Here is a 26,391-nt window from a genome sequence, read left to right on the forward strand (position 1 = left end):
GTGAGAGGTTTGTTTTATGGAGTAAATTTTAGAAGTAAACATTCTGTCCTTTATGGCTTCAGTACTTCAAGGTAAAGCTTTTGAGTATTTATAACTCACAATGTGCAAGCCAAATCTGTATGAGTACAGTGGTAGACTACCAGACCTAATGGAAGGGAACATCGGTAGATCTAAGTAATAAGAATGACAATGATAGATCTAAATAATAATAATAATAATAATAATAATAATAATAATAATAATAATAATAATAATAATAACAACAACAAACTGAAAGGGTTGACATTATCAAACATGAAGCACAAATTTAAATAAGCAACCACAACTAGTAATAATAATAATAATAATAATAATAATAATAATAATAATAATAATAATAATTAATACAATGTTGTTTGCATTCCAATTCATCTATCATGGGGTTTCCATGCAAGGTTTTTTTTTTTTTTTTTAACTCGAGACATTTACGCGAGAAAAATGTCTCGTGTAAAATGCTTTTTTGGGTTTCCATTCGCTAAGTTTATTTTACTCGAGTAAACCGGGCTTTTCACCCGACGTCATGCAAATGAATGGGAAAGGTGGGGGTAGATATGTAAATTAACTATGCCGTAAATTACTCGTGCTGTTTTTGAAGATTACTAGTGACATTTTGTGAAAATGTGGTTTTCATGTGCAGAGAACTGGTTCACGAGTGAATCTAAACTGCTGTAATAAAGCAAAATATCCTGTGCCAGCTTGGTTAATAATGTGCTTTACTGCTTTTGACCAAATTGTTTTTCAATTTGAGGAGGCTCGTGCTGTCAGAGATGCTCTCCTTTCTTTTAAGTTGTGTTGGATTTACTGCTGTGTTAAATATTAATGATGCAAACTAATAAAACACAATCAATACTTTCATTTGCAATTTTATTTGGTCAGTTCTGAGAGGACATCAACAACTTGGATGTTGTTGCGCTGTTCTGGGCGATCGAGCTGGTTTATGACATCCAGTTCACAAACTATATTTATTAACGTGGAGGGCAAACGCGCGTTGTCTTTGGACATAGCTGGGATCAAAAAAAGGATGGGAATTAATTCAGTTAAGCAGCTCCCTTGCTCTTCGTGGTTAACTTTAGCGTAGTTTTTACAGCAAGGGTATTCTCAAACAGTTGCTTTAATACTATAACGCAGTTTGTGGTAAGTGGTTTTATACAGAACTGTAAACCAACAAGATATATACAACATGACAGACCATACACAGCTAAAAAAAAAAACAATAATGAAAAAAGACCGCCCGCATTAGCATTGAGGAGAACTACTCCACTGCTAACCATAAAATCGCCCATCAGCCACTACTTTCTGCCGTCTTGGAATCCACAGTAACAGCTGACCTGCTCCCTTGCAATATTTATAGTTAAGGATAAACACGCTCATTAACATTAAACGTGAAATGCGGGTTTCCATGCGAAACTGGGCGTGGATTTCCTGTGTGTTTCGTCATTTTCACCAGTAAATGAGATTTACCCTATCCCTCTATTTGGCCGTTTTTTTTGGCCACAAACCTGATTTACACGAGTAATTCTCCCAAACATGCACGCGCATCGCCATTTCACGTGTAAATTGACCCGCATGGAACCCCCATGTATGAGGCTTTTGAAATGTGTTCTTGAATTTGTGATTTTAAAATAGAGAATTCAAATAAAAAAATATTTTTAAAGGTATAATAAGTTATCACTTTGATATAAAAATATTTTTTAAGAATCAAAGAGAAACCATAGAAAACACTACAACATTTCCACCTAGTATCAGGGTTGTGTTCATGCTTGTGTAGTTCTTCAAACATTGCCAAGAATTAAATTAAGACATTTATTGCCAATACAAAGTGGGTTGTTGTATCAAAAAGAAAAAAAGAACTCATGTTGACATTTTAATCTAGGTTGAAATAAATAAATGACTGATACCATTCAAGGAGAAAGTGCAGTGCCACATGACTGAACTGTTTGGCCAGGTTATTGTCACCTGATTGATGTATCACACATGCAAATTATATGTGTGCCAACATTTTTTTTTTTTCACCTTATTTAAAAATATCTATATGTGCAGTTAATAAAGGGCTAGTATTTGCAAGACCTGTAGAAGCAGTATACAATTTAATGTCCCTGAAGATAATTAATCAATACCAGTCTTTCACTGATCCCAAGTCTATTTTAAGTTTTTAAAATAACTAACGTTTTAAATGTGACATTTAAAGGTGGGACAACAAACTAGAATAATGCATTCAATTACAATTAATTGTGAATGCCTCATAATTACCAGTGTTAACATCAAACTAAAGCATTCTTTGTTACATAAGTTGTATGAAAATGAAAAGCAGGCTTAATCTGTGGTGAATCATATGAATGGTGCTTTATTCAAATATTTTTGAAGCGTGACTTTGAGAAAGTCTCTTTAACACTCCCTTGCAATGTAACACGTTGAAGGCTGTCAAGATTTGAAATGAGACGTCTGCTTATTTCTGCATACCTGAGCTCAACCTCAAACTGGTTAAGCAATTCAAACACCCACACTGTGGGTTTGTCTCATTATGATCAACGATCAAACTGCAGCCATATGCTCTTGTATCAGAAATGATTTATAATACAGGTATTCATTGAAAGTACAGCTATGACCAAAAGTTTTGCATCACCTAGAATTTTAAGATTGAGACATAATTAAAAAATAAAACTATATGAACATAATTTTGATCTTTTATTTAACATCATCTAATAAAAGAAACTACAAAGTGATATTGCAAAAGTCTACTGGAAGCCATAATAGTAGTACAGTATTTCATGTTAAATTTCTAAATGTCACATATTTCAATTTTTGTCAGTTTTTCGTTAAATATATGAAAAGCTACAAAAGCGGTATGCAATTCAATATTTTGAGAAACACGTAAAGCCAATTGAGTTAATTCTATAGGGTGATGTTAAACTTTTGGCCATAGCTGTGTGTATTGGTACAGAGAACTTCAAGAAACAACGTATTGATGTTTAATTACCCTTGTGTAAACATAAACATGCTTTCCTATACTGTGCAGCAGCACTTTACAAACGTTACACAATCATTGAAATATATTAATAACAATTTCATATTGTGCGATTACGTACATATTCCATCATTATGGGTATTATGTATGCTAACATCAAATTCTTATAGTAATACATTTTTTAGAAATATAAAAAGCATATGAAATGCACTTCAACAATCAGGAAAGTGCAAGTAATAAGGGTTAGACTTCCACTGTGTTGAGATTGTCTCTGGGGCTCTGTTGAGCACAGGGAGAGCTGTTTAGGTCTCTTCTAAATGCAGAGAGGCTGTGGATAACCGCAGATAAACAGGTGCTTGTCTTCTCTGGGGACACATGATGGCAGCTTTCTAGACGGCACTTAAAGGGACTTCTGCCTTTCAGAGTCCACTTCTGACCACCCAGCGGGAGGGTGATACTCTGGGGCTTTGTACAGATAGTGAGAATGTTTGTGGTTTTGATTTTATACAGGTGCACACTTATTTCATTTGATTTGATCAAAATGGTAATTTGTTACTATTATGTTTATTATGTATGTATTTGTTTGTTTGTTTGTTTGTTTGGTAAATTGCAGGAGACTTCAGTGTAGGGTTCCCTGTTCCTTCTGAAAACAGTGACATTGTTCAAGGACAAATACGATCAGAAATGAAGGAGTGCTGCTGTTTGTTTTGTTTATTTACCTTCTTACTCCACACTTTGCAAAGGCTTTCATTTGTCTTCCTGTCTGCACTGTAGCTGACATTAAAGCCGATCATTTACTGTTCACAGCACATCAGTGATGAATATTTCTTTCTTTTACCATTTCTAATTTTAGGCACAGAAATTCTTTCGGTTTAGATCAAGATAAAATGAAAAATGAAAGACTGACATTAAGATTTAAAAATTCTGCACCCAATATATAAAACTGTACAAGTGAATGTCAGTGAATCCCACCATGAATCGTATATGTTTATTTTAAACATTGCGGCCTCAGCTTCGCTGTGATTTGAACTCTTGATGTCCCCGTATTGCAGTGCCCCTTGTGTTTCTGGTTGTCTCACAATGTCCTATTGTAAGTGACTCTGCATATAGTGCACAGCTCACAGCCTATCTCTGTAAAGCGCTTTGTGGTGGTGGTCCACTATGAAAGGCGCTATATACAAATAAAGATATTATTATTATAGATATTATTATTATTTCTAAGGTGAACTTGCCTTAGAAGATACAGGAAGATAAAATATTAAAAATAGCAGGTCCGTACTGATTGAATAATACAAAGCTGGATAAATGACCATACAGTAAGTGTACAAAGGGCATTAAAAGCATGAGGCAGCTGTGCTCTTATCTGGCCAGAGGACGAAGCCACACAACAAAAGGGTCTAAGAAGCCCCAGTTGATGCATGGGAAAGCCATTGGCCCGCCATTGTGGCTGCCCTTCTGCTGAGCAAATAGTTCAAACTGTTCATTCCCATCTCCTATTCTCTCCCTGGTACACTGTTTGTGTCCTTGCATTTCATTCTGTGAGGAAGATTGCTCTCTGGGCCTGTGAGCAAACAGTCCAAAAAAGAGCCAACTATCTTCTGCCGTTCCCAGGAGAACTGGCATTTTTATTTCAGCTCCAAGCTGTCAGAGGATTGGAGAGCTGATGTCAGTACCCTGAATTAATTGCTTTAAGCTGGGGGCCGCCCGCGTTTATCACCAAATGTTCAGTAAAATATTTTCTAGCGATTAACTCTGGCTCCAAGGCCCAGAGCCACCAAAACATTAGTTATTTAACATGGGCATATGAATTTCAAAACACATATTATGCATATTGTCACACTGTCTGTGTCCCATCATGAATAATGATGAGTATTATTTTTTTTTATTAAAAAAAAGAAATGTTCAAAACTTTATTTATTACCTTCTGCTAGTGAAGGTTGGCTGCAGAGTAACATTCCTTGCAGATGCTCAATAAAAACATGTATCTGTTTAAACAGTTGCTTTGTGTAAATGTGTCTAAATTATTTCTGCATAATTATTTAACACGTCTCCCTCCCAAATGTTAGCCAAATAAGAAATTATTAACATTACAAATGCCAGTTTTAATAAAGCTTTACCTTGTGTATAGTTGTGTATAAAAATATTGTATATATTGACATTATTTATCATTAAGTATTGAAGATATACCAGAAAAATTGTACAGATTTTTTAACTAATGCAATATATTCATTACGGTATTTCTAGAGATATTCAATAAATTCTTAATATCTTGTATCAGCAACAAAAATTCTGTTCAGTTTACTATTTTAATACAACGAGTTTCTTCTTTGTTTGCTTTTTGACCATTTTAATTTAATAGGTTCTAAAATCCCCAGGTTTATTTATGTGACAAAATACAGAACGATTCAGCATATAAATGCAAACATCCAAAATGCTTTCAATTAAAACGATCGTGAAGCCACAATGCATCCCACTTCACGAGAGTTCACGTAGGTCTGTTCTGAGACGGTGTTTCGAAGTTGCCACGTTCCCACTTGTCTTCTCAGGGTTTCAAACCTTTGCACAGAATACATGTACGCGGAGGGGTGGGACCAGTGTTCCAATAACAAAACCCATACCCTGAAGTAAATGTTTCCTGCAATATTCTAGGGAAAGAACAGCACCAAAGCGTTGATCCGCGCGCGTGTTTCTCAGTTCGGATGTGGGCTGAAAGACTATGTTCAAAAAGCATTTAACACAGGGTTAAGTTTGCACCGTTTTTTGAAAGCAAGGCGCGGCTGAGTTGCATGCAAGAGCTTTATTTAATGTGTTTTGCAACATCGAGGCTTTTTTTTTTTTTTAGAAAGGTAAACCGGTGTAAACAGTAAATGTTTTGAGAATGCATTTTTCTAAAAACCAAGAGGCAGCCGTTCACACTGTACCGTGCGTGTGGTGTTTACGAGATGGAAATATCGACCCTGTCAAATGCACAGTAGTTAATGAGTAACTACAGGTCATTGCAGCTACTCTCACCTTGCAGACGTAAGTTGCCTATATAGACAGCTTTTGTAATATCGAGACACAGATACAATACCCGATGAAATGAGCGCCTGTATTAGTAACCCACATAGAAGCGGTCCTTTTTTAACGGAATTTGTAGCCTTTTCTTATTTTCAAAAATATATAGTAGGTCTATACACCAAATATGGAAACAATTCTATTTCCAGGTACAGCTTAATCCATTGTAGCAATACAAAGTCACTCATTGCTGTTTTAATAGGGACCGGTTTATGATATCATTGCAAAGAACAAGGTCATTTTTTTAATTGACTCACAAATACATTATTATTATTATTATTATTATTATTATTATTATTATTATTATTATTATTATTATTATTATTATTATTATTATAAGGATTATGCATTTATTTAGTAAATAAAATGTTAGAATTAAGAAGCTAAGTGGCAAGTCATTAAACCAACTGAAACATGGCTAATTATCTGTGCTATCTTAAATTCAGATATCAGCAAAGCTAATTACAAATTTACAGGTTTAAAATCCCATTAACCTTTTTAATTTAAATCATCCCATTAAAATGTCTTGCTTTGAGTCACAGGGAAATTATTAAGTTACGAATAAATATAAATGCAGACATTCATTCATTATATTAATAAATAAAAAAATGATAGTACCGTAAATGTCAAAGTAAAATAAAATACTTATTAATATAAAACTTATTTTTGCATTTAAACGTCGTTTTGGTATTTGTTTGTATCCTACAATATATAAGGGTTCATACAGCTACATACTGTATATTCGACTCAGAAACCTCTTATTAGAGAATGTAATAAATGGGACAGTCAATGCTGAGTGCGCAGAATGCTAAACTCTGCAATGATGAAGCCAGAAGACAAAGTAATAATATCATTTCAGGACAGTAGGTGCAGTGCAAGAACAGTGTACTCTACATCAATATGAACTATGAATAGGGGGCTTTCAAATGTACCTACTGTACTCTGTTACAAAGTATACATATATGGTACAAAGTATAAATGTAAGTAAGGCCCTAATTCCGTCCATTGATTAAATGTGTATAATACACATCAGGTGTTGTTTTAGATCAGTCTAACATGCAATTTTGTATTTTTTTTTTTTTTTTTTTTGATAATTAAGCGCATCAAAAAACACAGTTTCTTCAGTATGGCTTGACAAGAAAAAGACATTTCAAATTTGAGTTGCCATTTTGGAAAAAGACACCATGTTCATCCTGTTAACGTGTGTAAGCGATTTCAATGTGAAAGCATTTTCTTACAGTATCTTAATTGAACTGACAGGGGAGCATGAACTCCCCTGATGAATCTGCATGGAAACACATGTTACGAGTCAATGGGCTGCTTTCTTTTTTATATGGAAAACGTCATTAAGATCCTGAATTATGTGGGCCCCTGGTCCTCAGTTCAGTATCTCTTTTGGGGGTCTTTCTGTTGCAAATTGCATAACAAGGAGATCCAATCAGCGTGACTATATCTGGGATTTACAATGCTCCTCTACTTAGTCCAAAAGAGAATTCAATTACAGCAGGCAGTCCTTCATTGTCCCTAGTTAACAGCCTTGAGAAAATTGTGGGTATCAAGGGATCAGTCTGATGAAAACATATAGCTTGTGTGACACAATAATTTATTCGGTTTCAGTAAAGATACTTTAAATGGGTTTTAAATGTAATGCCACATTGAATATTGCAAGCACATTCAATTTAAACATGATTAACCCAGGTTTCATTTAGTTCAAAGGGGTGTGTGGATTTCACATTAAGTAATGGCTTAATGATTAAATGATAAATGACACACAAACAAACCCCAATGAAGGCACTAGCTGAAACACATGTCTACTCGACTCATCTACTTTCACATTTTCATTTGGAGTGTTTTTAAAGTTAGGGATGAGCAGGAACCTAAGAATGAATACATAACAGGTTACAAAAAACACTTCTAAGATATAAGCTAATAGCGTATACTTGCTAATGTCCATAAGAATGTTAAAATCACCAAGGAAAAACTTTACTTTAAATGCTGTATTAAATACTGTCTGTAACCAAACAAGAGCCCCTGTCCCCCACATCCCAGTCCATTTGATCTTGAGAATGTGCAGAAGTGGACTAGAAGGAAGTGTGAGGAGTTGGCACTGGTATGTGAGAGGGGCAGGCCACCATGTTTGTAGATGTACAGAAAAAGCAGCAACTTGTGACACTGCAGGAAATATGTTGAGACATTGTGCTGTTTGCTGACAGCAGCTTGCTACACTGTTTCAGAGGATGGACATTGTGCTGTTTGCTGACAGGAGCTTGCTACACTGTTTCAGAGGATGGACATTGTGCTGCTTGCTGACAGCAGCTTGATACACTGTTTCAGGTTGCAGGATGTTTCAGAGGATGGGGAACCAAAATATGACCTAAAGGAGGAGTTTATAGTGCACTGTGTCATGCAGCAAAAACTGAGCAAGTCATATTTATATCTATAGCAAAGTGTCACACCAAAATGATTAGAATCATGGTGTTTGTTTTTGGTATAATCATTTCAGGTTTCAGGTGTATTTTGTTGGTATTTCCCATAATAAATGCTCCAGTATATAATAATAATAATAATAATAATAATAATAATAATAATAATAATAATAAGGGGATGTTTCAGTGCAAGGCGCACCTTCATTTATATGAAAGGGTTTGTTAATGCTGCACATTTGTTCGAGGAAGGGGCTCTTCTGCTGGTGAAAGAACCCTGGAATTTCACACTGTGCTACCAGACAGCCACAATGCAGTGTACAAAATGTGTCCTTCCAGAGTACTTCACAACCATCACTGTATCTGTATATTGAGGTCCGTGGTTAATAAAAAATAAAGCCTGCTTCATCTCTATCCCTAGAATTTCATTGTAACTACTGTGTTGCTTTCTTTGTATTTTATAAGTACCAGATAACGTAATATATTATAAGTGTGTGCAATGTTTTCATGTATATTATAAGTGTGTGCAATGTTTTCATGTATATTATAAGTGTGTGCAATGTTTTCATGTATATTATAAGTGTGTGCAATGTTTTCATGTATATTATAAGTGTGTGCAATGTTTTCATGTATATTATAAGTGTGTGCAATGTTTTCATGTATATTATAAGTGTGTGCAATGTTTTCATGTATATTATAAGTGTGTGCAATGTTTTCATGTATATTATAAGTGTGTGCAATGTTTTCATGTATATTATAAGTGTGTGCAATGTTTTCATGTATATTATAAGTGTGTGCAATGTTTTCATGTATATTATAAGTGTGTGCAATGTTTTCATGTATATTATAAGTGTGTGCAATGTTTTGATACTAACACTGCATGAAATGCAGTTTTTTTTATATAGTTTTAAAAGGTATAAGGAGAGCTGTGTCATAATTTAAAATGTAATCCTACAGTATGTCTGGTAACATCCATTTCAAAAGATAGTTTACATTTATGCTGGATTAACGGGTTGATTTGGAGAAGCTGTTTGTGACCTATTTATAGGAAGCATGCACATTTACAAAAACAGTATTTTGCATCTCTCTAGATTCCAAGCGTATTACGTAAATGGCATGCAGGTTGCATTATTATCAAGTGAACCTACTTAACGCACTGCAAGTGAAGCCGAGGTCATAGCTCTTGGGTTCATGAAGTGAATGCAGTGGAGCCATGTCAAAGACACAAGCACTGTACTTGAGAGATATGAAGGAAAGTGAGGTTCAGTTACACAGCCCTGCCTTTATTATCAAGGAAGAAGGGTGCTTTCCAGTCACCTGTCTGCTTCCAGCCATCAGATACACATTAGATCCAGTTACAGTTCGGATCCCCTAATGAGTCTGAGACCTCTCTGCAATCAAAACCCCAGATAAACCTGCTCAAACAACTTGATGCCAGATTTAGGCGAAAACAGAGGAATGTGCAGAGAAAATGTATTTACAATTGATGCTGTACTACTTGGATTACTTCTAGAAGCCCAACAATATTTTGCAGGAAATGGGTAGGTGTCAGCATTCCTTTCTAATGAGCCTTGATACTAAATGGTTATGAAAAGTAAAGCTCACTTCAATTAAACAGGATAATGAATTACACATCATTTTTATTGTCACAATATCAATGTTCTTAAATCTTAAATATAAAAAAGAAAAAAACAAGATACAAAAATATGTGTACTAACCTCCCTTACTGGTAGTTTAAACATGACCCCTTAATCCCAGTTGGAAGAAACTCACCGAGATTGTCCCTAACAGTTTTCATTCACAAGCTTTCACAGATAATTAAGAAGTTTAGGTGATTTTGTTTTAAGGGCACTTCAAGATTTACACATGTTATATTATACAGATTTATTAGATGGATTCCGATATGGATTTTACTATGTGTTATATTATACAGATTTATTACATGGATTCCGATATGGATTTTACTATGTGTTATATTATACAGATTTATTACATGGATTCCGATATGGATTTTACTATGTGTTATATTATACAGATTTATTACATGGATTCCGATATGGATTTTACTTGACACATGCATACGGAACCAATTAAACACGTTTATTTATTTGGGTTGGTGTTTTGGGATATGGAGGAGATATTTAAATAGAGACAATAATTGAAAGACGTAATCACCAGGTTGTGTTCCATGAAGAATGATTTGGCTACTGTTCTATAATTTGATTCTGACTGTTTCATGAATGACAGATCCACCTTAACCATTTTTAATTTCTGATCTGTTTCCTCTGTTTATACTGATAATGATGTTAGCCGACCACACCTCTAAAGTAAACCGCAAGAGGGATTTATATTGTAGCACTGGATGAAATTGCTATTGGAAAAAGAAAGCAGTCTTGACAACAGAGCACGGTTCAACAGCCAGCAAACTCTTTATTAGCAGCAGCAGGTTCACAGCAAGTAACACAGCTCACAGCACACGATTCCTCGCTCTCTGAATCCACACACACTCACACACCTGATGCCCCCCTTTTATCCCCCCTCAGACACAGACGCAGAAAACACAAAGTTACAAGTATGTGAGGCTTCGACCAATCAGTGCCCACTGACCTTTAACTAACAACAGTGTAAAATATGATCACGTTCCTCACCCAATCAGAGTCCTGCACAGCCGCATGGGGTGAACAGCACCTGGTGATCCCTGCGTAGACGGCCTGATTCAGCAAGTTAACAGTTCCAGAGTGCAATACAGCCACAGACAAAGTCAGTCCATCTGCACCCGTTTGTACAATATATATCTTAATATAAAATGTGACGGTATATAGTAAAACTGCAGCTGTATAAGTAAAAAATAAGACCTGCCATAAATAAAACTGACAGAGTGATATTATTTAATTTGCTTTTGTGATGCGGTTAGAAACATTCTAAGGGCATATACTACAGATATATCACTCAGCCAATCAGAGTGCAGGGAATCTTTCCATTGAAGTACAGTATATTCATTTATTCGTCATTTAGCATATGTTTTTATCCAAAGCGACTTACATAGACTAGGAGGTGAACTATGCATCAACAACAGCTGCGGAGTCACTAAGAGGACCTTGGTTTTACATCTTATCCAAAGAACGCATGATGATGTATAATAATGCGATACCAGTTGCTGGATGTTTCTCTCAATGGTATGGTCCGCCACCCGTCCGCTCCAGCTCATCCAGAACTCTGCTGCTCGCCTGGTGTTCTCTCTACCTCGCTTCGCCCACGCTACTCCACTACTCCGCTCGCTCCACTGGCTCCCGATCACCGCTCGCATCCAGTTCAAGACTCTTGTACTAGCCTACAGATGCCTTGATCAGACTGCACCCAGCTACCTCCAGACCCTCATCTCTCCCTACACCCCCACTCGACCTCTCCGCTCCGCCTGCACTAGAAGACTGGCTCTACCTCCGCTACGCTCCCCTGCCTCCCGAGCCCGCTCCTTCTCCACCCTTGCTCCGCAGTGGTGGAACGACCTTCCTACAGATGTCAGGACTGCCCAGTCCCTGACCACATTCCGGCGCCTCCTTAAGACTCACCTCTTCAAACAGCACCTGTAGAACTCCTCTGTTGTATCCTGGGACACTATCACCCTTCATTTAAATATGCTTTATTTTGCTCTTATCTGCCCCCTATTTTACTGCATTTAATCCTGTACCTCAGAATATTGTAATCTGCAAGTGTTTAATCTGTAGTATTTTGTACTTAATCATATCCTGATGTAACTATCACTACTTAATCATATCCTGATGTAACTTTCACTATTATCTGCTGTATTATTGAATTGTGGTTTGTCACACTTGAGAATTATTGTATTTCTTGTTCTTATTGTATGACTTATATTGTAACACTTGAATGTATTTTTATTGCTTGCGATTGTAAGTCGCCCTGGATAAGGGCGTCTGCTAAGAAATAAATAATAATAATAATAATATGCAATACAGTACAGTGTAGGAGGCTATGTGGTCCAGTGATTAAAGAAAAGGGCTTGTAACCAGGAGGTCCCCGGTTCAAATCCCAGCTCACTCAATGTGTCACCCTGAGCAAGTCACTTAACCTCCTTGTGCTCCGTCTTTCGGGTGACACGCTGTTGTAAGTGACTCTGCAGCTGATGCATACTTTACACACCCGAGTCTCTGTAAGTCGTCTTGGATAAAGGCGTCTGCTAAATAAACCAATATTACTAGAGTTTATTAGACAGAATTATGACTTTAAATGTGTAACAGTTAATATTTCCTCAACAAATATAATTAAAAGAACAATATAAAGAAACTATTAAAATATGATAATCAAAAGCTTGTTTGGGTGTTCGGCATTGTGTGATAAGGGGATGTAAAATAATAACTTTGTGATGAATTTGAACTATTCTATTCATGAAAATCTGATTTGGAAAGACGTGTGGGTACAAATGCAGATTATTTCTGTGTGGTTTGTGCATGTGCCAGTCCAGCAATGAAAGAAATCCAGTGAAATAATAAGAAAACAACTGAACTGGGTGGGCGCACCTTAAGGCCAATCAAGTAACACATTTTATTTTTAAGCTATGTTTTTGCCTGTATGGTACGTACTTTTAAAATTGTAAAATGAATTGTTTCAAGGAGAGAATTATAAAATGAAAAATATGTATTTTAGGTACAGATCAACTCAATGTTTATAAGGTCATGGAATGAATATGGAATGGTTTGGGGTTTTTTAATTACCTGCAGTATGTATTAAATACAATGATGTACAAACAGATCAAACACTTGGAACTGATGGTTGGTTAAGCATACTGACGCACATAGCTGTGTGTGAGTCGCTGAGGAACGTAGGAGGAAATATCAAATCAAACCAGGGCAGTTTATGTTTACCGCTGAAGGAGGAATATAAAAATATTCAGGTTAGCATTAGGCCTTAGTGGTTAGATAGTTTGTTTATAACATGAAAACAAAATTAGAAATTGTTATTGATGTGTCACAGGGTAGTTTTATAATGTTATTAAATAATAATAATAATAATAATAATAATAATAGACTACAAAGCAAAAGGCCCATCGGCAGAATAGGTCAGTGGTAGGCCTTAGACATATTAGGCAATAGACAGACGGATGGACATATAGCATTTATGTTTTATTTGTCTGTAGGCCCATATCGGCTATGCCGTTATTCTAAATGTCCTGGGAAAGAGTGGGAAAGTCTACCATGCTTTGAATCCATTGTAAGATGACACATATAGGCACTGCTGATCACCATGAGGTCTCAGTAGGCTATAGCTTGCTTGGACAGTGTTGTAATATCTCTAGTATTCTTTAAGCAATATCTTGGACATGAATCCTGTAGAGCACGCATCCTGGAAGGTCATTCCACTCCAGATTTATTATTATTATTATTATTATTATTATTATTATTATTATTATTATTATTATTTATTGCTTAGCAGACGCCCTTATCCAGAGTGACTTACAATTGTTACAAATTATCACATTATTTTTACATACAATTACCAATTTATACAGTTGGGTTTTTACTGGAGCAACTGAGATGAAGTACCTTACTCAAGGGTACAACAGCAGTGTCCCCCACCTGGGATTGAACCCATGACCCTCCGGTTAAGAGTCCAGTGCCCTAACCACTACTCCACAAGATTTAACAGGTAAAATGAGCATTAACTACTTCAGGTCTTAGATGGAGGGTTCATTGGTTCAATTAACCAATTTAGACCCGGGTTGGAACAAAGACCTGGGGCTTGTTTCTATATTCGGGGATCAAATACAATAGGTCTTTTGATGAGTTATCACCTGCTATTTCGACCAGCTGTCACCTGTTTTTATATTCCAGTCGGATCGTATTGGTGTCATGTTTCAATACGACAGGTAGGCTAGCAGATTCTAACCCCATATCTGAAAATACATCAACCACACAAAACAAGGAATGTATTTTGAATAGTCTTGGAAATCATATTTGCATAATTAATAGTGATATATAAGACAGAAACTATAGGTTTAAGTCAGTGGTTTTCAACCCCGGTCCTGGGGACCCACTGTGTCTGCTTGTTTTCATTCAAACTGAGCTTTCAATTACTTAACTAGACCCTTAATTGAAATGATAATTTTCTTAACTAGTCCTCTTTCATTGTTTTCAGCTTTTAAACAGCTGCAGATTCCAAGTTAGCTATAACATTTTATAAGTAAATTGAAGCCACTAATATATCCCTAATTATTATTATTTATTTTTTTTATCAGAAATCGATCTTTTTGTGATGCACTAAGTTTGATCACGGTGCACAACCTTCTCGATCACTGCTCTCAGTCTATGGGTCAGAGCTCTGGAAAGGACCTTATATTCAGAGCACAGCAGCGACACAGGCCTCCAATTATTATTTTTTTTTTTTAAGATCACCCTTCTATAGGGAGGAGCTCTTCTGCAGCTCAGAGGTAACTCCTCTTTCTCAAAGCTCTCTTCAAACACTTTGAAAAAGTCGTATTTAAACAAGTCCCAAAAACTTAAAAACAATGATATGGGCAACCCATCGATTCCAGGAGCTTTATCTTGTTTTAACCAACAGCACAATTTAAACATTTCATGGTGTCCGATGTTGCAAACATCACATAATTAGATCATTCTACTTTAAACTTCAGGATAATATTAAGTTCTTCATGTGTTTTATTTTGAACCATAAACAGCTGTCTCCGAAAGGAGTACATGTTTTAACAATGGAGATTTACAACCCAGCTGTATTCTTTTTGGGGTTGACAGAATCTGCCCATGCCGTGAGAACTCATTCACGATTAAATCGTTTTTTAGAAAAGGTGGAACATTTGATAGAAATGTTTTCTTTGCCGGTACCTTTAGCGGCAAAAGGGCAACATGAGAATAATTTATAATAATTCCGTTCTCAACAATTTTATTTACCAGATCAGTTTGACTCAAAAAAGCCACAACTGAACCATTCATTGTTCAAGAAGGCTGTTTTCACATTCAAATACTTTGCCAATCGCTAAAACACACTTCTCTAATAAAAACAAAGCTTTCTGTAATTACTTTTACTCCATCGTCTTTCAAAGGGAAAAATTCCTCCTGAATCAGCCATGCTGGCCGCAGAAATGTTCAAACTTATCTACATTACTGTAAACAAACACAATATTTACAGCAGATCTACAGCTATGGCCAAAAGGTTTGCATCACCCTATATAATTAATTCATGTTGCTTCGTGAAGTCGAATGAAACCTGCTGAATGCGACGTTAACATATTGAATTACATACCGCTTTGTGTTTTCCATATACGTAACGAAAAACTGACAGAAATTTTACATTTTGAAATCTAACATTAAATACTACCGTAATGCGATTATGGCTTCAGGTAGACTTTTGCGATGTCGTTTTGTAGTTTCTTTGATTACATGATGTTAAATAAAATATATGAATTCTCAATCAATCAATCTTTATTTTATATAGCGCCTTTCATAGTGGGCAGCAGTGTGGAGTAGTGGTTGGGGCTCTGGACTCTTGACGGGAGGGTCGTGGGTTCAATCCCAGGTGGGGGACGCTGCTGCTGTACCCTTGAGCAAGGTACTTTACCTAGATTGCTCCAGTAAAAACCCAACTGTATAAATGGGTAATTGTATGTAAAAATAATGTGATATCTTGTAACAATTGTAAGTAAATTGTAAATAAATAATAATAATAATAATAGTGGACCATCATCACAAAGTGCTTTACAAGATAGTGAGGAACAATAGATAATACATTTACTCCAGTGAAATACAGGCCAGAGTACATTAGATACAAACAGTAAAAGAAATTCAAATACATTAAATACAGGCATATTACATTAAATACAGGGCTAGGATGTGAATTCTAGACATTGTGAATCACACGTCATAGAGAATCATACCAATAAGATGGAGTGAAAAACCTGAAATAGCAATTTAGGCAACAGCTAATAACAGAGATCAGGCTTCTATTATGAAATTATGTTCATATATATTTTTTTTAATTATGTCTCAATCGTCCTAAAATTCTCGGTGATGCAAAACATTTGGCCATTGCTGTTTAAGTTAACCTTTTACGTGAATACACAGCTTGGACTATTCTGACTGTGTTGTCCTTTAATATACTGTGGGATAGCAGCTCCCTTTGCTAAGAGATAGGATTAGGAGTATTTCCAAAGACAGAGGAGTTAAGTCGGGATAGTGTGAACTGTCCCACCCCAGCAGTAGGCTAAAGCAGAATTACAGCTTGTAAGATTGGTATTGTAGTCTCCCAGGAGACAGCTCGACCTGGGTGTTCTAGACACTGCACGCTTTACCACAGAGGAATGCTCTGTACATGTTAAGGTACAGCTCCCTTTTTACTTTGAAGAAAATGCCACAACTCCAAGTTATAGTTACACAATATTAAAAATGCAAACGGCAATTAAACTTTACAGAACATGTTTATGTTCAACGTTTTAAAATTTAAATGCGACAAATGAGGTCTCTTCCACCTCTAGCCTAACGAATGGTTTCTTCTGTGATTTGGTAGATGGCTTACAGTAACAAATTACATAGTTGTTCTCGTTTTGGTAGATTGCTTATCTCAATATGGTTACCAGTAAGTTCATGCAGACGGTGCCCAATTGGACTACATCCTGCTCTATGTGTTAAAAAAAATGTTTTTATTCTATAATTGATTGATTGATTGGTTGATCGGTTGAGTGAAATCGGTTGTTTGATCCCTTTATGACTATTTCGTTTTGGGTATCTGATGATTCTAATGTTTCCACGTTAATATGGAACAAAAAAGGAACGTAATTGGTATTTTAAATGTAGTAGAGGTTTAGATTTCAATTTGTCTGGAGTGCTTGGGTAGCTTACTTTCGGACAGACCAAAAGTGGGCTCAGTAAACACCTCACTGTTTGCTAGTAAAAGTCAGACTATTCTCAGAAAAAAAAATATTCAAATGCGTGACTGGTAAGAATTGTAATTAAATCAAGTTACCAAAGTGAAAGGGTCAACAAGCCGCCTTATGGACCATGGCTGATCTTGTTGTCATAACAACTGTAGACCGGTTGCCTGTGATGTATTAAACTAGAGCTTCCACCAAAGGCATCTCGCTCTCTGCTGATGTTTTCAAACCCTTTTGTGTCTGTGAGCGTGTGTGAAATCTCCACGGGGTAACATGTGCCTTCTGCGCACTGCGCTCAGTGTCGGCGTTAGGATTTACTGGGCCCTGGTGCAAGACTGTGTGGTAGACCCCCCCCCCCCCCCCCCCCAAAGAAAAAAGAAAACAAACTAAAGAAAACCTTTTGAAAATAAATACATCAGCAGCAAAATTTGAACCGGTCAAAAAAAAAACGTTTATTATTATTATTATTATTATTATTATTATTATTATTATTATTATTATTATTCGATAAAACATATTCTAATGTTATTTTTAAGATGACTGTGAACAAGACAGTAATCAATCAACAGTATATCCGTTTTAATAAATCAGTTATGAAACAAGATTAACAATTTGATTAATAGCTCGATTTAGTGAATATTGAAAGATATTAATAGTTTCAATTTATTCACAAAACGTATTAATCATGGGCATCAGTTGAATTTTTAAATTAATGTTATCAAGTTCAAAAGTTAGTAGGAACACGTTTCAATAATAATAATAAAAAAACACATGTGCACATGAAAACCTAGCCCACAGTACAAATCAATTTGTTACAACTCAGAGTCATACGCGAAAACATAATTCTATGAACACATTTAACAAATTAATATCCCAAAAGCAAGCTTTTAGTTTTTTTTTTTTGTTTTGTTTTTGTTTTTTTGTTTTTTTTTTTAAATACTGAATTTCTGACCATTCGTTAGTTATGTCGGAATTTCGTGAGGCAGGTTAGAGACACACACGTTCAGCCTGTTTTCCCCGGGGGCCACGGGCCAGCAAGGGGCCCGGGAGAGCCGGAACAAATGTGATCATTCAGTACCAAATGTTTGAAAACCTGTTAGTGTACGCACCCACATAAGTGAAAAAAACGAGATAGTGGAGATTTATCCGTTACTATGCTGTGTCCATTACCCCCTCCCGCCGCCGCCCAGACGTAGGCTGTACAACGTCGTCATTGCGCCATACGCCGGCAGGTGTAAGAAATGGGGCCAGTTGCAATAAACACATAAGCTAGACTTATCTCCCAAGTCAGACTTGAAACCTACCCCAAGTCAGACGAAAATATCTCCGGACCCGTTGCAATATGTCAAGCTGGACTTGACAATTGGTGTAAATCAAACTTACTTTTCAAACCTGCGGGGTACATTTGAGTACATTCGCGCAGAGTGATGCAAAGATAAAATATTTTTAGAGACCGAACTAATTTTTTTTATATATATTTAAAATGATTTGGAATTATTATTATTATTATTATTATTATTATTATTATTATTATTATTATTATTATTATTATTATTATTATTATTGTTGTTGTTGTTGTTGTTGTTGTTGTTGTTGTTGTTGTTATTAGTTTATTTAGCAGACGCCTTTATCCAAGGCGACTTGCATAGACTTATTATGCTTAATAATTTCAAAGGAAGGTCAATATTAAATCGACCGATTACCGTCTTGTGTTTCAAAGCAGGTTGTGTTTGGATTGTATAATATTATCTAAAAATGAACTGAATTTATTACAGTAGTTAAAATAGTCAGCATTGATGCGGATACTCGTAGCCTATTCTTTTTAGTTGTAAAAAACGCAAGTCCGTTCAATTTTTTTTGTATAATCGGAAATGTTCTAGTTTTTAATTGCAAGTTTTGCCTTTTTGTTTAACTATTATGCACAAGTGTTTTTAGTTATGTGATCTTTTTTAAAAAGCAAATGTTCTTTATTTAGAAAAATAAAACGTTATTGTTGATAAATGCCTCTATGATAATCGATTAAGACATTAGTTTGCCGATTGCACCACTATTAATTTATCCAACTTCCCCATGCCATTTTATATTTGAAAGTTTAGTTTGTTTACGTTATGAAAAGCGACCTGCACGTGTATTTAATTTGAGGTCCTGTATGGCAAAAACATACAGAAAAAGTTTTCATTGCATAAAGCCTTCCCAGGACCGTGGCGGCTCTCGGCGGCCCTGCCTGTTTTATGTGGAAATGGAACATGTTTTAGCCTTTCCGCGAAATCATTTATTTCCATTTCTGTTCTATGGCTGGCAGCGATATGGGGATGCTGTTTGTGCATTGTGGTGATTTTTATTTTCTTTTAGACAGAATGTTCCAAGCAGTAGTTACATCATATGTAACAAACTATAACATTAATATTATGGGTCAAATATATACAAAAAATATATCAATACAGTACATCGAGGCTACGTTTATCGTATTTTGCATGTACCGTTGTAATTTAGCTCTTAGAATACAGTGAATTAACAGTATTTATTATTTATTGCTTAGCAGACGCCGTTATCCAGGGCGACTTACAATTGTTACAAGATATCACATTATTATTTTTTTTTTTTTTACATACAATTATCCATTTATACAGTTGTGTTTTTTACTGGAGCAATCTCGGTAAAGTACCTTACTCAAGGGTACAACAGCAGTGTCCCCCTCCCCCGGGATTGAACCCACGACCCTCCGGTCAAGAATCCAGAGCCCTAACCACTACTCCACACTGCTGTCCTGGCCAAAAGTTTTGCATCTCCCTATACAATTAAATCATTTTGCTTCAGACTAATGAAATAATGTCACGTTAGCATGTTGAATTAAGTACCGCTTTGCAGTTTTCCATACTGACAACAACTTAAAAATGTGACATTTCAAAATCCAACATACTGTACTACTATTAAGGCTTCCGGTAGACGTTTGCGATATCGTTGTATAGTTTATTTGATTACATGATGATCAATAAAACATTTACCTTGTGTTAATCTAGCTTTATTTTTATTTATTTATGTCTCAGTCCAAAAAAAAAAAATGTAAGTGATGCGAAACTTTTGGCAATAGTGGGGCTTCACCGTGTGCTTCACCGTGTTTCACCGTATGGAACTGCTCCTCCAGCAGACCGGGCTGTTGAACCGAACAAGCGAACAGGTTCCACTTCAGCCAAATCAGGCTGTCCAGGGGGTCGTTTCTATATTGAGAGATCGTAAGTTCAAATACTACTGGTCTTTCGACCGCTTATCACTTGCCAACTGGACAGGTTTTCACCAGTTTATACAATCCACTCGAATCGGTGTCGCTGTCGTGTTTTTAAACGACAGGCCGGCTAGCAGTGTATTTTAATCATTACTCATATGTAACAGGTAACAGATATAAAGTACAGTTTGAAATGTTACTACCCCATTTTCCATTTTTATTGTATTTATTCCATGTAAATGAAACGTTTGGGACTGCACCATAAACACAGCACTGCTTCGCCATGACTAATTATTTAATAATGTAATACTAAGTATTACATAATTAACAAGGGAAGTTGTTGGGTGTGTCGGGGACGATGGGAATGCCATCTCAAACAGTATTTAAAGGAAGCATTTCAGCAAGGCTAGCATGCAGGTAGGCTACTTCTCGAAGTCTAAAGTAAGCATGTGTTATTTTTGAAACTGAACAATCGTGTAACGACTATGTTCAAAAAGAGAGAAAAATGAAATTGTTGTTTCAGTAAAAGAACAAATGCTGGATTTTTTTAAAAAAAAATTAGAACCGGTGTAACAGGGTCAAGAATGCACTGTTCACATGTATTTTACACTTGTGTGTTATTATTTTTAACAAACTGGCTCGCTACCCTGGGGGTTTTGTTTGTCTGTGCAGGCGTGGGTACGCAGCGTTTGGAGCCTGGAACGACGAGTAAGCGAGTGAAACGGACGAGTAAATGGCGCATCCCAAGTATTGGGCGGATATGCCAGTGTAGAATAATGAACGTGAGCGGCTTGGGTATTGTTAGCCTGGCGGTAGCCGACAGCAATTTAGGAAGTGAAATAGAATAGGCCAGTGGTTCTCAATCCTGGGCGACCGCTGCCCTGCTGGTTTTTGTTCCAATCAAGCTCTCAATTACTTATTGAACCCTTAATTTAACTAATAATTAGCTTAATTTGACTTTTTAAATAGTGTAGCTTATAAAAAGTTGGATCATTTAAATTAATTTTACAATTTTATACCTAAATTGAAATCGCCATCTGTTTAAAATAATTAAAAAGATCAGATTAGCAAATTATTAGTTCAATTAAGATTTCAATTACGTAATTGAGCGCTTGGTTGGAACAAAAACCAGCAGGGCAGGGGTCCCCCAGGATTGAGAACCACTGAAATAGGCTCTGATGCTGGGTTCTCTCTCTGTCTCTATTTCTGTGTTCCCTCCCCTGCACGGACACATTGTGTGTGTATAGACCGCGGTATTAGTAGTAGTAGTAGTAGTACTATTTTGTTTCACTATTTCATGAAAATGTGTCCTTCCTTTTATTCGCTGGGTAGCGACGCTGTTGCACTGGCACTTTGTTAATACATGACCTCCATTGATGTGAACCTTGCTTACCCGTTTGAAGTCTAGTTGCTTGCATGTGAATAGAATGATTGTCTCATTATAGAAGTACTTTTTAAACAGTGTGGCTACTTTAGGCTTTTTAAAATAAACAAACGTCTTCTAAAATGAATGAGTGTGGTTTTTCTTGGCGACCGTGTTCCTGCTAATCTGAATAAAATAACCTAAAGGAATCCTATCATTTGTTCTGTGCCATATCGCAGTGCACTGGCATAGTCGCTCTGCATTCTGTGATAGCTTGGAATAAAAGGCAGGTGTTTGCTGTTCCAGTACGTTCCCGTGACCGGGGAGGTGTTACACTAAATTCAAAAATATAGGCTATGGATATCACCCCTCTTTAAACTCTATTTGGCAATAATGGCTTCATCCGAAACCAGTCAAAAATGCGGCGCACACATCTTCTATTAAAATTCATATGATCCGATGCTCTGTGGTAAATATTTCTGTTTATGCGTTAAATGCACTGCATATATTAGAGCAGCATGTTTCCAATGATTCAAAACGGGAAATGACCGTGAGATCTACCTGTCGTATTTATACACCAAGTAAGTATCGATAGAATACGACAAGTAATACGATCAGGGGCTCGGTTCTATATTGCAATATCGTAAGTTCAAATACGATAGGTCTTACGATCAGTTATCACCTGCAAACTCGACTAGTTATCACCTGCTTTCAATAATACAGGTCAGCTAGCAATATCTGAAACTAGATGAATGACGCAGCACATGGGGTCCATGTAACTACTGACCTAATACCCAATTTCTAACCTATCGTGATTATCCCCAATTGATGTATATATTTGCAACTGGAAAATAACCGCAATTAACAAGGCTAAATAAATATTGTCCTAAATAATTAGTAAACCTGTCAGAACAGTGAAACACAATAATTATATATATATATATATATATATATATATATATATATATATATATATATATATATATATATATATATATATATATAAAGCAAAGTTGTAGGAGAAAAGTTGTGTTGAGAAAAAGCAGTTAGGAAAAACAATAATTGCAGGTGCTCAAACAACGACACAAAGAAAACAGCAGAAGTATAGCTGGAAGAAGCAGAAGGGAATAATACATTCATTACATTTCTCTGTATTTAAAGTATTATGGATTTTCTTGTTACTGCATCTTGTAAAGCGCTTTGTGATGGTGGTCCACTATGAAAGACGCTATATAAAATAAAGATTGATTGATTGATTGATTGATTGCATAAGGATGTGTTGTTTTCTAAATGTAACACCCGCATAACCGCTTTGTCAAAGAAGATGAAAAGTACTGCTAGCGAAGGATCACGCAACTTAAAGAGCTGTTGGGTATCCCCCCTCTTCAGTGGTATTTCAATATAATGTCCTGATCAGAAAGCATATCAAAGACGCTGCGCACACACCTTCTGAAATGTCTCTGTGTCGCAGCAATTGTCTCTGTGTTTCTCACAAGTTCAACGCAGGAAATGGTTGTGATCCACGTCGTATTTATACACCGGGTACACTGGCGTCGTAAAAATACGACAGGTAATCAAATCGTGTGAGCAACGTCATCTATAAACACTACTCTTATCGGATATTGTGTTCCAGTCGTCGTAAGAGCCGGATACGACAGCGCATGTATGTATAGAAACGAGCCCCAGGTAGAGCGTGTGACGTTTTATAGAAACGCTACTTCTATCATATATTCTGCTCCTGACATCGTACTTGCCAGATACGACAGCGTAAGTGCATCTACAAACGACCCCAGTTCTGTTCGGGCTCACAACACTACGCCTCTCCCCGCAGAGCAATCACGGACCTTAACACTGACCGACTGCCAGAGAGCTCGCTCTGCGTCCCGCCTCCAGATGGACAATCTGTCAACTGTGATTTGGGAATGTTTTTATTGACAGTCCGCACATACTACGTTGTTTTTGTTGTTGTTGGGTTTTCTGTTGTTTGTTTGTTTGTTTGTTTGTTTGTTTGTAATCATGAGTAGATGGTCTATATCTTTTATACATCTAGTCATTAAAGTGGGCTCATAAACAAAAAAAAAATGGACTCAGGGCTGGGCCCCGGTGCAGTTGCGTCTGGCGCAGTCTAACGTAAGAAGATTACATTTGAACCTAGATATCAAAAGGCCATTCCCATTTAATGCAGCACTGAAGGGGGCTTGACTGAGGTTATTCCCCCATCAAGGGATCTGAAATGAAGTACGTGGGTATACACTCATTTAATGATAAGTAATTGACAAATCCGAGGGCTTGCATTACGAGCAGAATAGGAGAGTATTAATTATTTAAAAACGATTAGCCTTTCCGTGTGTCCTGCACAGATTCCATCTTGTACTGGAAATCACATCAGAGCCGGGGTGTGTGATTGAGGGAAAAGCACAAGCATCGGGATAGGGGGCTGCATTCCTTTGGGTCTCTTTGAAACACCGAGGCTTTAATAAAAAATAAAAAGATATATTCTCAAGAGAAGATTAATGTATTTCCCTACAAACCAAAATAAAGCATACTGTCTTGTTCGGGAACAACTGCCGTTTACAATAAAGAGGTATCTCCGTTGTAATAATACACGCATTTATTGTTCGCATATAAAGATCTTAATACACAATTACACTAAGTAACCTGCACAGTAAAAGGCTAATAACGACACACTGACACACGTCATGCCTGTTCGTCTTTTCCGTAGCGATGTTTGTGATAGCAATCATTGCAGACTGACAATAGTGTATTTAATTTTAGATAGCAAAAAAGCTGTTCAAATAGGTGGAAAAATGTTTGAAAAATAATAGTCAGATAGGTAGTTGTTTATGACAGATTCACACAAAGTTGTCACTTGCATGTGTTTTTAATCCATTTATAAACGAATGCGTTAATATAAATATTCATTTTTCTATATCTTAGCTAATGACATTTTATTATTTTAAGTAATACAAAATGAAAGAAAAATGATACACCATAGGGTCATATATTTAAATCGATATGTGAATACCACTCAGCATTATCATGGATATCCATTATTGTAATATGAAATTGTTTGTAAATGCTCACATTAATAAAATGTATAGTATGGTGCATTGTTATATAAATAAGGAAAAAATAAACAACTGCATGGAAAGCGAAACATGTCGATATGATTTATAGTTACATTAGCTAAGCAGTTGTCATGTGTTCTCGACTTAAAAATGCATCAAACAAGACAACTAATTAGATTTTCTTCAATTCACATCGTTATAGCATTCCTGCGATTGTTTTCTGTGGTTTGGAGTCTGTAGTTTAACTATTTATTAAAATTGGAAATTAATCTAGTGTAAAACGTAGTTAGTCCATATATCCTGCAGAATGTATAAAAAAAGACATCATTTGCATAGCACAACCTAAGTGTTGCAACAGTCAAATTAAAATGTCAAAAACACCTGTTGAAAGTATTGTGTCGCTTTTTGTTAAAAAGAAGAAACAAATCTATATTGCGGTTATAATTTGTATTATTTGAGTGAACAGCTTGTGACTGTTAGGACAGTAAAAACAAAATCACTAGCTTATACAACATACGCCAGCTTCTAGCTATCCTGACAATCAAGGAAACACACACAGATACACGCACGCACACGCGCACCCACACACACGCACACGCACACGCACACACACACGCACACACACACACACACACACTTCTTTATAAAAACTCGCTAGTGCAGTACTTCATACCCTGTACTCTATATGAAACTAACAGCAAATGTTGTATCGTTGCTACACAATACCTCCGTATTGTAATATAATATATATTTAAAAAAATATTGTTCGATAAACCCGATGGCTTAAAGTAAATACAAAGATGTACGCAAAATATATACATTATTAAAATATCCCTACCTGATGCCCTTGTGTTCTGTAGATTTGAAAGCGATGGCAGTCCCGCGCTTAGACTAGCCTCACAGACTACTGCAACGGGCTCGAGCATCGCAGCATTTATTTGAGCTCAACTCAGCACTGTTGACTTTAGCACAAAGCAAAGATTTCACTGCCCCGCTAGTTTATAAAAATGGTTATTTTACCAAGATATCGATCTCCGTAATAAAATGCATTAAAGCGTAATAGCTAAGAGAAGAGAACGAAAATAGAATATCTGTGTAAATTTGCTGAAGTGTGACGCGTTGCTGTTGAAAGTTTACCTTTTTTGAATTTGGGTTTGCTAGATTTCCTTGTTTACTGACTTTGTTTATTCACAGACCACGGGTGTTTAAAACCGGTTTGCGGAATGCGGTTTCAACAGTAAACGGACTGTACAAAAAATAGAGCGTTTGATTGCAGGGGGGCATTGGCAAGTTACTGGCGGTGCAAAAGAATGGTCTGTGGGAGGAAAAAAACCGATCGGTTTCAGTCATCCAAATG

General features: G+C 36.3%; 1 long non-coding RNA gene across 1 annotated transcript in view; it reads right to left on the minus strand.

Annotated features, from left to right (window-relative positions):
• Nucleotides 1–26,165, minus strand: part of LOC131737354 (uncharacterized) — a 42,967-nt gene extending 16,802 nt beyond the window's left edge. The window contains exon 1 of the long non-coding RNA XR_009328974.1: nucleotides 25,873–26,165. This is a non-coding gene — a long non-coding RNA (uncharacterized LOC131737354). The remainder of the gene's footprint in view (nucleotides 1–25,872) is intronic.
• Between the last annotated feature and the right edge of the window lie 226 nt (nucleotides 26,166–26,391).

Source organism: Acipenser ruthenus, chromosome 6, assembly GCF_902713425.1.
Source record: "Acipenser ruthenus chromosome 6, fAciRut3.2 maternal haplotype, whole genome shotgun sequence".
Lineage (NCBI taxonomy): Eukaryota > Metazoa > Chordata > Actinopteri > Acipenseriformes > Acipenseridae > Acipenser > Acipenser ruthenus.